The 12,927-nt window shown below is 39.8% G+C and overlaps 1 protein-coding gene across 2 annotated transcripts in view; it reads right to left on the bottom strand.

Annotated features, from left to right (window-relative positions):
- Positions 1-12,927, bottom strand: part of LOC106673170 (cell growth regulator with RING finger domain protein 1-like) — a 107,417-nt gene that overhangs the window by 31,399 nt on the left and 63,091 nt on the right. The gene's annotated exons all lie outside the window — the stretch shown is intronic.

Raw genomic sequence — 12,927 nt, 5'->3', positions numbered from 1 at the left:
CTCCCTTCCTCACTCACTCATTCTCTCTCTTTCTCTCCCTCTCACCCACTCGCTCGCTCGTTCTCTCCCTCCCTCACTCTCTCCGTCAATCAATCGCTCGCTTCCTCTCTTTCTCACTCTCTCTCACTCGCTCTATCTCCCACCCACTCGCTCGCTCGTTTTTTCTCTCCCTCTCTCTCTCCCTCTCTCTCTCACTCACTCTCTCTCTCTCTCTCTCTCTCTCTCTCTCTCTCTCTCTCTCTCTCTCTCTCTCTCAATCACTATCTCACTCTATTCCTTCCTTAATCAATCTCTCTCTCGCTCACTCACTTTCTGTCTCAATCGCTCTCCCTCCCTCACTCCCACTCTCACTATCTGTATTTATCTATATATTTCCCACTCACCCGCTCCTTCCTTGTTCTTTTCATCAGCCCTTTCATACATTCATATAAGAAATACTAGCTCGCTCATAATCCTCATTCTCAATATCATTCTTTCTCTCTCTCTCTCTCTCTCTCTCTTTCTCTCTCACTCACTCATTCTCTCTCTCCCAATCACTAACTCACTCTATTCCTTCCTCACTCACACCCTCTCTCGCTCGCTCACTTTCTGTCTCAATCGCTCTCCCTCATTCACTCCCACTCTCACTCTCTCTATCTATCTATCTCTATCCGTATCTATCTATATATTTTCCACTCACCCGCTCCTTTCCTTGTTTTTTTCATCGGCCCTTTCATACATTCACATAACAAATACTAGCTCGCTCTTCATCCTCATTCCCAATCGCTTTCTCTCTCTCTCTCTCCCTCTCTATATCTATTTATCTATCACTGGTTGTAACGATGTAATTCCATGTCGCATGTACTTTTGTAAATAAGATTCAATGGTGAGCACCAAATTTTGTAAGTTAAGTATTTTCTATCTACTATTTATCTGTGTAAGTCTTGCTCGTTCACTAGCTCGTTATTGCCCTCTTACTTCCAATCACTCACACAACTATTTAAACCGTACTTATTCATTACTTATTCATTCATTTTCGCACATGCTCTATCACAAACCGACTTTAACTTCCCTCACTCTTGGGATCAGTTTATTTACATACATGCTCACTCTTCCCTGGTTCGCTCATCATCCCCATTTCTATCATCTCTTAGACCACCTTATTTATTTACCCGCTCACTCACTTTTTTTCACTCTCACTCCCTCCGACCTTCATTCATTTTATGAATTCAACATTTGTTAAAAAAAAACACTTTAACCTATATCTGGACGTTTTAAGCAATCCGTTAAAAATACGAATAATTATTCAATTTTTCAACGATAATAGAAATGTTATTTTCTTATAATATAAATTGAAACATTGGAGTTGGTCCAAGAATCCATGAAAGAATGCATAAAATGCTTGAAATTTTCAAGCTCGAGTTTAAGAGTCCCATTGAATTTATAACCCCTCTCAAATATTTTTCGTAGGAGGCTCAAATGTTATTTTATCTCCTGACTTCCTCCTGCATAACATTAATTTTGATTCTTATTGGATTTGAAAGAATTCATATGCAAAAATATGGGAGAAAAATGTACTAAAATCTTCGGGATAAGATTCCCGTTTGTCATTCTCTGTTCATTTTAAAGATAATGCATTTTGAATATTCACAGGATATGAGATTCTTTATATCAGTTTCATGTATTTTTTAGAAGAAATTTCGCGCGGAGAAAGGTTGTCATGCATTAGTGAAGAACTCTGGGAACGAACATTCCTAGCTATTCGCGTTTAAGATTTTTATTTATTTATTTTTTTTGTTGTTGAAAGTATGCAATTTGAAATAACCGGAAATTACGTGAGTTACCCATGAAGTGCCATATTAATTAGACTATTTTCTATTGATGTTCTAATAATCATATTTTTAGCATTTTTTCTTATGAGGCTGTCAGCAAAGAAAAAAATCATGAGACAGGGATAAAACTGCCAAACCAAAGATTTTTATTAAAGGTTAGAGTGTGAGCAGTTAACAGGTGAGCAACATTTCTTAAAATTTATTATTTGGAGGTTATCGATCATCCTGGTCTGTTTATCCTCGCTGAAATGGTCTGTCAAACGCGTTACGGCATTTCACAATTATCAATGCTATTGGAAATTTATGTAAACGCTGACAACAGCAGGGCTACGGACGAGGGATCACAGGTTTCGATGAATTTTTAATATGTACTGATATGTATTGGCGACACATAAAATATTATTAAAAAAGTACATGGATTTTTGCTTTTATTGCTCGTGAATTTCTTGGTATATTAATCTTTTCAATACGGTGCTCTCACCTGATTCGAAATTCGGAACTCCGAACCGGCAAAAAATTCAACAAGTCAGAATTTTAAAAGAAATATTATTTGGGGGAAGAGGGGAAGAGAGTGAGGGAGAGGGAATGAGCGAGAAACAGAGTGAATGAGAAAGAACGAAACTGATTGAGTGAGAAACAGAGTGAGTGAAAAAATTGAGGAGTGACTAAGTGAGAGAAAATAAGTGTGTGAGCGAGAGAGAGTAATTTAGTGAGAGAGAGTAAGTGAGTGAATGAGAGTGAGTGAAAGAGGGAATGCGTGAAAACAGAGAGAGCGACAGTGAGTGAGTGAGAGAGATAGTAAGGAAAAGCGGGAGTGAGCGACAGAGAGAATGAATGAGAAACATAGTAAGTAATGAATGGGTGAAAGAATGTGAGTGAATGACTAAGTGAGAGAGGGAATGAGCGTGTGAATGAGAGTGGGATTGTGAGAGAGAGCGACATTGAGTGAGAGACAGCGGGAGCGAGTGACAGAGGGAATAATGAATGGGTGAAAGAATGTGAGCGAGTGAGTGACTAAGTGAGAGAAAATAATTGTGTGAGCGAGAGAGAGTAAGTGAGTAAGCGAAGAGAGTGAGCGAGAGAGCGAGAATACGTGAATGAGAGTGAGAGTCATACGAAAGAGACTACAAATTTTCGTAGTGTGCCCTCACCTCCTCCGTTCACTACGAAAATATGAAATGTTAGATCAGTGTACATTTTTTGTCTGTGTTAAGTATAGTGTAACTTCTGCTTAAAATGAGTGAAAAAGAGGAAGAAGCATTAGAAAAAAAGGTGGAAAAAATTGCACGCTGCTGCGGAAACAGTCTATGGGATTATAATGATTAATCGCTCCACCGGCCGCCAGTTGTTTCATTATTTGTAAAGTGTAAATTTATAAACTGTCTGTTATTTTAAGATTTCTATTTGTGCTACTTTTGCCAGTCGAAATGCTTTTAACATGATTTAACATATTCATTGTGTTTGAAAACCTAAAATTTGCGAACTGTCCACTTTTTAAACGAACTTATACATAAGTACAAAATATAAGGATACATTTAATTTAAAAAAAAAAGTGTTAAAAATAACTTGACGACCCATTCGCTCTGTTATCATATCAAGGGTTGGACTGGTTGTAAATATTTTTCTTTTACTAACGCTTACGATTATCAAGGCGGTCCAAACAGGATTTGCTGAATTTCAATACTAATTGTGAGTAGACTCGTCGAAAGGGTATTTATCTTAGAATGCAATTAATAACCCGGTGGATTAATACTCGTCCAGGGAATGTCCAAAATTGGTTTAGGATTTGGGATAAAATTACACCGAAACCAGTCAATTAATCAGTTTCGAGAGCGATCGGAATTATTGACGAACATTTCATATGTGGCAATCGAGTGAAAACACTCCAAGGTACTCAGGAAATTAAGAGATCCGAGATAGGCGAGAATGCCCGCATTTGACAAGCCCCACATAATCGTTACTATAAATGATCGTATACTATACAAATATGTACACATGATTAATGCATTACACAGCACAACACTAGTCCTAATGCCAGCAATGCACCGGTAGAACACATCCTTTGAGGAGCCAGCCATTGCTGGCACTCAATGTGTATGATTAGGTGTCAAGGAGGTCACCGTCGGTTGAGGCGATGTAGCGGGTTGTCAGAAAGGAATGAGTGGAGGAGGCTCCAGCAGTATGGTTAGGATGGTTCGAAAGGTTGGTGTGTAAGGTTTGGAATATGGACCGGATCAGTCACCCACCTTGGGAGTCGTGGCCCACTTTATGTGGAACTACGGCGACAACGGGTGGTATAGTGTGGTTTGAGACTCGAGACCCCGAAACGGCTCACCTCGTGTACTCATCCACGGCCCTTTTTCTCAATCCGAGCTCCTTCATTCTATCCTGTGACCCCTTCTAACCCTTGGTTACAAGGGAGGTATCCGGGCAGCCCAGAGGCGTAGCAACCTCTCTGAAGCACAAGCTGTACTCGTGTCGGCCTAGGGTCGGCATGGGCGGCGGGTGCCTTAGCAGAGTCACACGAGGGCCAGTGCACTAGATCCTGTCTGCATAGACGGGGGAGGGTGTATGGCCGTCTGTACTACGGGGTAACTTAAATGTTTCAAAATCAGCCCAATGTTACAATGGGAACGGTTTCGTGGTGGTGCGTGGTGACGCCCCTGGCGGGAACTTAGACAGAGGCTGTCTTCTATCTGTGACCTTAGTGAAGCTTGCGTATGGCCAATGTAAAACCCCCCGGCCTCACGGGAGACGTTGCGACCGGACGACAGCGTGTAAGCGTTGAGGACGCGATGATCATGCTATAGTCCCTCGAATGCGTGAGTAAGCGAATGGAAGCGGGTAGTGAATCGGTGTCTCTGACTCGAGTATGTTTTGCATTGTTGTGCGTATGACCGGCGTGGTACCCTTGGGGAAGCGAAGGATCAGACCACCTGGGCTGAGCCTATGGCGTCTCTCGAATGCGCGTGACAGGTGTAGGCTGAGCTCGATAAGAGACTTTACCGTAGGCGGTGCTCATCTAGGAGGTGGGTAGCAATTCCACTTTAAACTAAACCGCTGCCGGGGCGTTCCCGGAAGTTTCTACGCTGGGGGAGCCTCTATACTCAGAGAGATAGAGTGGCCTTCTCTATCTAGGGAGTACGCGGGGGGGGACAGGGCGATGTATTTCGGCCTGTTAGCCCCTCGCGTGCGGCATACGACCCGATGCACAATGCGGGCCCGACCATTCGGAGTGGACAAGCGGAGAGCGAGGTTGTCTCGGCCCTTAGGGGCTGGAACACCTCTACACCAATGCTGCGGTTGTGGTGGTAACACTTATGCAGAAGTGCGTCAGCTCTCATCTTGAGAATCAAAACGTCCGATAAGGCCAAAAGGCCAGGTGCGGACGCTAAAGATCCTCTTGTCTTGTTGACGATGAGTACTCGGGAACACAAGGACCGGATCATTTCGTTGACAAATGGAAGCTGAGGTCTTTTTGGATAGTGAGGTTAGTGACATAGTAAGGTGCTTTGATAATTTGTCTAAGCACTTTCGATTGGCAGAGCTGGACGCGCTGAATATGGATGGCTTGGCAGCACCCAACTCCGTTCAACTCCGTATGTCCATAGTGGTCTTAAAAGTCTTCGTAGTAGTCCAAGTCTTGCATTAAGTTTTTTTAAGTCTTGTGTGAGGATTCCACGTCAGTCTGTTGTCTAGAGTCCCAGGTATTTGACTTGAATGGAAACTGGTATCTCTGTGTTGCTGATGAACAATGGAGGGCAAGGATGCTTTTTCAACGTGAAAGTACAGAGTGCATTTTTCTTCGTTCAGTCTTGTCCTCCATTTTTTACACCAGTCTTCGATAAGCTCAAGGTGTTCCTGGATGTTGGAGGTAGCTTGGACAGGATTCAAATTAGAGGATAGGATTGCGGTGTCGTCCGCTAGGTGGTGATAATAGTGTCAGGATGTATTGGTAGGTCAGCAGTATAAATGATATATAGGATAGGACCAAGGATACTACCTAGCAGTACACCGGATTGTATCTGTTTGAATAAAAGGAAATAAAGACGAAGACTTTCAGAATGTATTCACAGATAACACCTGAATCCATTCGTATAAAATTTGTCTCTTTCTTTTTCTATCTTAGATGAAACTTTTTCATCCCACACGTTAACATCCGTTTGTCTCTTTTACAATTAAAAAATCGTTCGTTTTAACCATTCTATCAGTATGGTCTCGCTGAGGGAAACTAAACCGAACTAAAGTCCAACTGGAAAATAATGCACAATGAAGACAAACTGTTGACCGCTTAGATTGATGAGAATTTCCGAAATTGGGTTTTTCGAAATGCTCATTGAACGATAACGAAATAACGAAAACAACACAGACAAAAAGACCAACTCAGACACACGCCACATTGAAAAAACGCGAAACAGAATTACTACAAAATGGACTCAAACTCAACATCAAATCAACCATTACAGAACAAAATCTCACCCAGACAATAGTACAAGATGAAACAGCAATAAAGGTTTTGCCCACAACAAGAACGCACAAGACACCTAGCACCGACACAATAAAAAAATCACACATAAACGAATCAAAACAACACAAACAAAGACGAAAAACTCATTAAAAAACTAAAACACAAACTAAGAAAAAAACGGCTTACTCATCACACCAGCAGACAAAAGCAAACAAATTTAAAAAAGAAAAAACATACACATCAATATACAATTAAAAAATCATCTTCAATCATAAACCCTAAAGAAACTGTCAAACGAACCCACAACCACCCAACCACCCAAACTCACAGCACTCCCAAAAATAAACAAACAAAACATACCAATGAGACCAGTCATCAACCACTACAAACCAGCCCCAGCGTACAAACTCGCAAAACACAGTACAACATGAAACACACCTCAAAGTAAACAACACACACTGTTTAAAAAATCTTTGTGTAAGGTATTGGTTGAAATGAAAAGGTTAGTGTCACGAGCGGGATTCGAACCCACGACCTTCGGCTAAATACGCTGCAGCTCTAACACTCGGACACTTTTAAAAAATTCAACAAACCTGATTAACAAAATCAAATAAGTACAAATTAAAAATACCACTAAACTAAAATCATTTGGCATAACAAAGGTTTGTCCGTCAATTCCACAAAAGGAAACGGTGGACATAGTACGAAAGACGCTACACAAAAACTGTGACAAAGAATACGAACAACTCAGAAACATAATACAAATGAAGACAAAACAAAACTACTTTAAATTCAACCGAAAATATACACATCAAAAGAGGACCAGGAATGGGTAATAAATACATCAGCCCTACTCGCCGAAGTGTTTTCACAAAATTTTGAATAGTAATACTTCCTTGAAATTATGGCAAAGCATAACATCACACACAAATACAGATATGTAGATGACATACCCGCCATAATAAAATTAAACAATAACAACAGCATAATCACATAAGCATAGGTTTATCTATCATGATGACCTCCGTGATCTTCTGTGGCACATATTTATGCCTGATGGAATTGATGATCCTCGTCATCCTACGCTGATATTGATGAACTGTTGTCAGCTCATTTCTTCGTGTTTAATTCTGTAAGCCTCAGTGAGTTCTTGTCTTGTCCATTGTTCAGAGATTAGGGCGATTTTTACATCGAATAAGTTTATCAGTTTGTTTACGTTTCATGCGTTAAGGTTTATTTTTAGATCGAGAAAAACGTCAAGTACTACAGTACCAACAAGGACATGAATGACAATACATAATCGGCATCTGAGATTGTTGTTTAAATATTATGCGCCATATTATTTAAAGTCGTCTGTGCGTGAGAGGAGTGTGGGGAGAGAGACAAACGTAAAAATCTGAGCTTGCACGCTTCCAAAAGCGTCCATCCATTACTGTTTCAAGGGCGATTTTTATCTGTGTAACCGTACTGGTTTTGGTGTGATGCTTGGATGACTCATATTATGTAAGGCTTTTATAAATATTCGATCCTTGAACGTGTTCAACTAAAGAGAAGATCTTGTAGAGTATGCTGGTGTGTAGTTATGGTTCTCTTTGGAGCATGAGGTTTTGAAACCTTACAAGCTGGAAGCGGAGATTTTCACTTCCCATGCAGCCTTCCACGGAATTCGTTTTCATCAGTTCAAAGATTGGTAACGAGATTCCCATCAACTGAGTTTGGTAATAGTGAAGAAGAGTGAATGTTCTAAGTTCAAACACGTGAGGACCGCCTTTACTTGGCACGTAGGCCTTGAAAGAAAAGATGTCCTCCTTTAAAACTCGCACTCTCGTCAAATCTCATAAATCATATGTTGCATAACATATTCCGAGCCTGGGAATCTGCTTTGAACATCGTTATTTACCATGTTCCCGTCTTTAAGGTTGTTCAAAAAGGATCTCATACGGATTTCCATTAGCAGAGCAACCTTTCATTCCTGTGGTGATAAAATTTGGATTATAGGATTCCAGAATTTTTTAAAAATTATTTTTCCTATCCAAGATTCGAAAGCTTTTAGTTATTAATATATCAAGGCAAGGTGGTTTTAATTTTTCAATAAACTAAATCGGCCGACGAAGTGTACAATCAAAAAGCTCTGCTCATTAAATTTTATGACTGTCAGGTGGCTTCTTAGGCGGCAGTGCCCTGTCAGGATTCCTACCAGAATCCTGGTTCTGTCATACGTTAGGAATATTAATGTTTTTCATTGTAGATATGATGTTTGTTGATCGACCTGCAGATAATCTATGTAGGGCTCCAATCTTCGTAAAGGTTATTAGACGGGTGAAAAAAACAAGACTAAATGCTGGGCTCACCGACCTTTCGGGACCTTATAGAGCCATCATCAGGGCTTATTATATTAAAAATTCAAATAAATACATTTCTAATCAAATAGGCCCTGATGATGGCACTATAAGGTCCCGAAAGCTCGATGAACCCAGCATTTAGTCTTCTTTTTTTCACCTGTCTAACAACCTCTACGAAGATTGGAACCCTACATAGTTTTTCATTGTTACTCCGGAATTAAATTCTACGTAATTGAAGCACTGTTTGAATTTTAAAGGGAAATCTTCTGAATAATTTCAGGCTAAAAAAAGCTTGCACATTTGTAGTCTACCGTTCTACTGAACCTAGTTCAACCTCAACCTCCTTGTAAGTTTATAGTTAGTGAATAGTTTTGCAATATAAAAAAACGTAATGTTAATTGTGTTAATAGTCCACTTTGCTCGATTAAGCCCGTTGCACCAATCACCGGGTTAAACCGGGTTTACTGGGACCTCGTTCTTATTGGACCAAGTTCAGAGAAGGAAACGTTGCACCATCTGTAGGGGTCCATCCTCGACGGCCGTTTAAAACTGAACCAGGATCATTGTTTGAACTCGGTTCAAGACAAGATGAAAAACGCCAATTTTGAGCTGAACTCTTGAACTGAGTTTTTCAAACAATTCGGTGCAACTGGTCCTAAGTATCATATTTATTACTTTTAAAATTTATCGTGTATAATTTTTAGAGGTTTTTCTTCCTAGTTTTTATTTAAAAAATCTGTACCTAGTGCGAAAAAAATGGATTTTCTAATTTATTTATCGATCCCTCTTCTCTCGCGAGCTGATAAGATATGAAAATGTGTGAATCGATCTGCAAGGCCAGAATTCCCAATGATCAAATACAACAAATCGTCAAACAAAATCTGAGATGACCGGAGAGCGGATGCTAAACCCCCAACGCAGGTATCTTTCAAATGTCAACCCATGGAAATTGGCCCAAACAGAGATAGAGATAAATGAGTTGGCCACAAGACCTTCCGCACATTGACTTGAGCACATCTATTGTGCTCTCTATTTTTCATAACTCACTAGCCAGCTTCAGTCACCTCCTTAGTCTCGACAGCGGCTCCTTAGTGTAGGATGTTGCATACAGCTTTTCCTCTCCAAGTTGCAAGAATATACACAAACATAAAATGTGTTCTGCGGTCTACTCTTCTTCCTAGCAGTATCGTCACAGTGTTTATTCTGTCTGTACTCCTATCCGGTGCATGTGCCTTCTTAGGCGGTAGTGCCCTGTCAGGATTCCAACCAGAATCCTGGTTCTGTTGTGGTAAGATGGCCATTTCCTAGTATTTTTATTTCTTTGGCGCAGTGATCGACTGCTATGATTTCAGACTGAAAAACTAGCGTTTTAAGTTTAAAGTCATTTCAGTCTTCGGATTCATCCCGAGGACACCAGCTCCCGTGTCTCTATCTGTTTTTGAACATCAGTATACCAATAGGAACTGGCTTCAGAAGTATACCCGTGGCCCTCTCTTCTCTTCTGGTATAAATACCCTGTGCTTGCTAAAGTTGAATTTTGGCGTAGTGGCATCGATTGGTATGTCTAGTATGGCATTTGCCTGTAGCTCCTCCCTCAGTTTCCATTGTATGATGACCTATCCTTGCAGATGGTTTTCCATCCTGACCCGCTGCTATGGCTTCTCCTTGAATTAGAATATGAAGCGGTGGAAGGTTTAACAACATCTCCAAGATCGCAGTCGGCGTTGTTCTCGTGTGACATTGAGGCAAGCTTGTCTTTGAGTGCCACTGAATGACCTGCAAAGTCCACCACACCACCGACCAATATCAACATTCGTCTTATGACAGGTGTAGAGCCAAAGGGACATTTTGGGATTTAGTCCCCAGCTTTTAGCACTGTGCAAAGAACTGTAGTGAAAATTCGATTGACTTTAAGAGTTTACACAATTATACGGACACTTTCAAGTCATCTGTGGCCCCGGAATCAGCTGACTATTTCACAGTTCCAGGGGTGCCACAAGAAAATATCTAAGGAAACATCCTCTATACAGTATACACCGGACACATTTATACTCTACCTGAAACGATCCTTAACACCTACGCGGATGATACCGCCTTCTTCCTACCGCTGTCATACTGTTTTCTCAACCAGAAACCAATGTCACACCCATTGAGTAGCGTGTGGGAGGAAGATGACAACAAACACACCAGATCTAACAGAACCCTCTTTCACCAGCTAATTTTGTCCATTACCTTGGGAAATGCATTGGCAAAAGACATGGAACCCACACACGCGACTCAAAAGACAAAGATTGCTGACCGATACTAACTCATTTTTATTATTAATTGGAGAACAATTTGGAGATAGAGCATCGAACTTTGGGTTCAAAACGTTCCAACCTCCAACGTATCCAATCCCTACAATCCAAAATCCTACGAACCATCGTCAATGCTCGTTTCTATGTAACCAATCTTACGATTCACAATGATCTTAATATCCAATATGACCTTGAAGTAGCGACAAAAAGGTTCATAATTATCAAGTCACACAGGCCATCATGTAAGAAATCTTTCATCCCGGATCCTTCTAAGTAATCCTTCCCGACGACTGAAGTGTAACTGCCTCGCGACCTCTGCGACCTCCTAAGCAACAGCGAAAAGTGATTAACGCTACTGTAATGACTACTAATGAGTAGTTCCTCTTTTTTCTTAATTATGTAATTTTTTATATTTTTCGTGTTCATTTTATTTCGCGATCTAAGATTTTATCAAATTTACTTAAACCAGCAATTGGCACAGGAACAAAAAAGTTTTTTTTTACCTACTTTTGACCTAGATGAAAGCTGTATGTTTGTAATACTGAATGAATTAACTTCAACATGCCAAATCCATTTAATTTGTTTTGCAAATGGTTAAAAGAAAAAAATTCCTCTAGATAGCTTTAGTCATTAACATATTTTGGAGACTGTTCTTTACTTTGCAAATTAGGAAGATATTGTATAAGGGATCATGGGACGTCGTCAACATATTGTCAAAAATCGACAGCAAAAATTTTCGTTTAAACTTTGGGCTTCTAAGGCTAACAGTTTCCGCCAAACCAACGTGTAATATTGGGTTGTCCGGAAAATAATGCAGGATTTTGGTATTAAACAAAAAAAAGAAACTAGTTACTTTAAAGCAATGTTCTTTAATCAAAATAATTTCCNAGGAAATGATTTTAAATTGATCAAGCAATTGTACACCTAAACTGTCAAAAAATTACAGCCTTGAAAATTAAAATATTATAAAAAAAATTATAATTCAACAGGCTGCACGTTTCGGATTCCTAAAAATTTCTCTTGTTGTTTTTATTTCTCTTTTACATTTGAAACAGAAAAGGAAATGATTTTAAATTGATCAAGCAATTGTACACCTAAACTGTCAAAAAATTACAGCCTTGAAAATTAAAATATTATAAAAAAAATTATAATTCAACAGGCTGCACGTTTCGGATTCCTAAAAATTTCTCTTGTTGTTTTTATTTCTCTTTTACATTATTTTAAACAGAAAAGGAAATGATTTTAAATTGAACAAGCAATTGTACACCTAAACTGTCAAAAAATTAAAATACAGGCATAAAAATGAAAATACTACCCAAAAAATAAATAAAATAAAACTCAACAGGCTAAACTATCGATTTCAACAAACGTACATCTCCTTAAGATTAAATCACTCCTACTACCGCTACAAATCGGGGGAACATGAACCAAAAATGGTTCAAAATAAAATAGACGAGGCCCACTGAACACTGTAAATTGGAAAAAAAATAAAATAAAAGGACGCCAGAAGATATAAGAAGAGGCAAATGCCTAGACGTTTTCAACTGATGTTACGAGAGCCGCGAGACTCAAAGACCAATTCTTTTTGGATGGGAACATGCTGAACCATTAGGCAATCTTCCTTCTACATACTTATCGAGTGATATGAAAATTTGTAATGTTAAACTGGACTGCTCGGCCGAGCCTCGTGGTGAAAGGGCATCCAAACTGCGCCCATTCCACACGCCCATTTGTTGGTCAACCTTTGTCGCAACGGCTGAGGGCAACCTCATGCACATTACATGTGCATTGTCGTCTGCACGTTTCATAACACAAAGAAAAACGGGTCGCCGACCTTTTTTTTTTCTCTCATTCCAATATGAATTACACTTACGTTTGTTTGTACATGTTTTAGAACAGAGAGAGAGGGGAGGGAGGGAGNGAGAGAGAGAGAGAGAGAGAGAGAGAGAGAGAGAGAGAGAGAGAGAGAGAGAGAGATAGAAAGAGGGTCATAAATTGTCATAGAAAGA

This window comes from Cimex lectularius, unplaced genomic scaffold (genome assembly GCF_000648675.2).
Source record: "Cimex lectularius strain Harlan isolate CLEC.00 unplaced genomic scaffold, Clec_2.1 scaffold201, whole genome shotgun sequence".
In the NCBI taxonomy this organism is placed as follows: domain Eukaryota; kingdom Metazoa; phylum Arthropoda; class Insecta; order Hemiptera; family Cimicidae; genus Cimex; species Cimex lectularius.
Note: the sequence above shows the minus strand (reverse complement) of the source record. Positions and strands in the feature narration are given on the sequence as shown.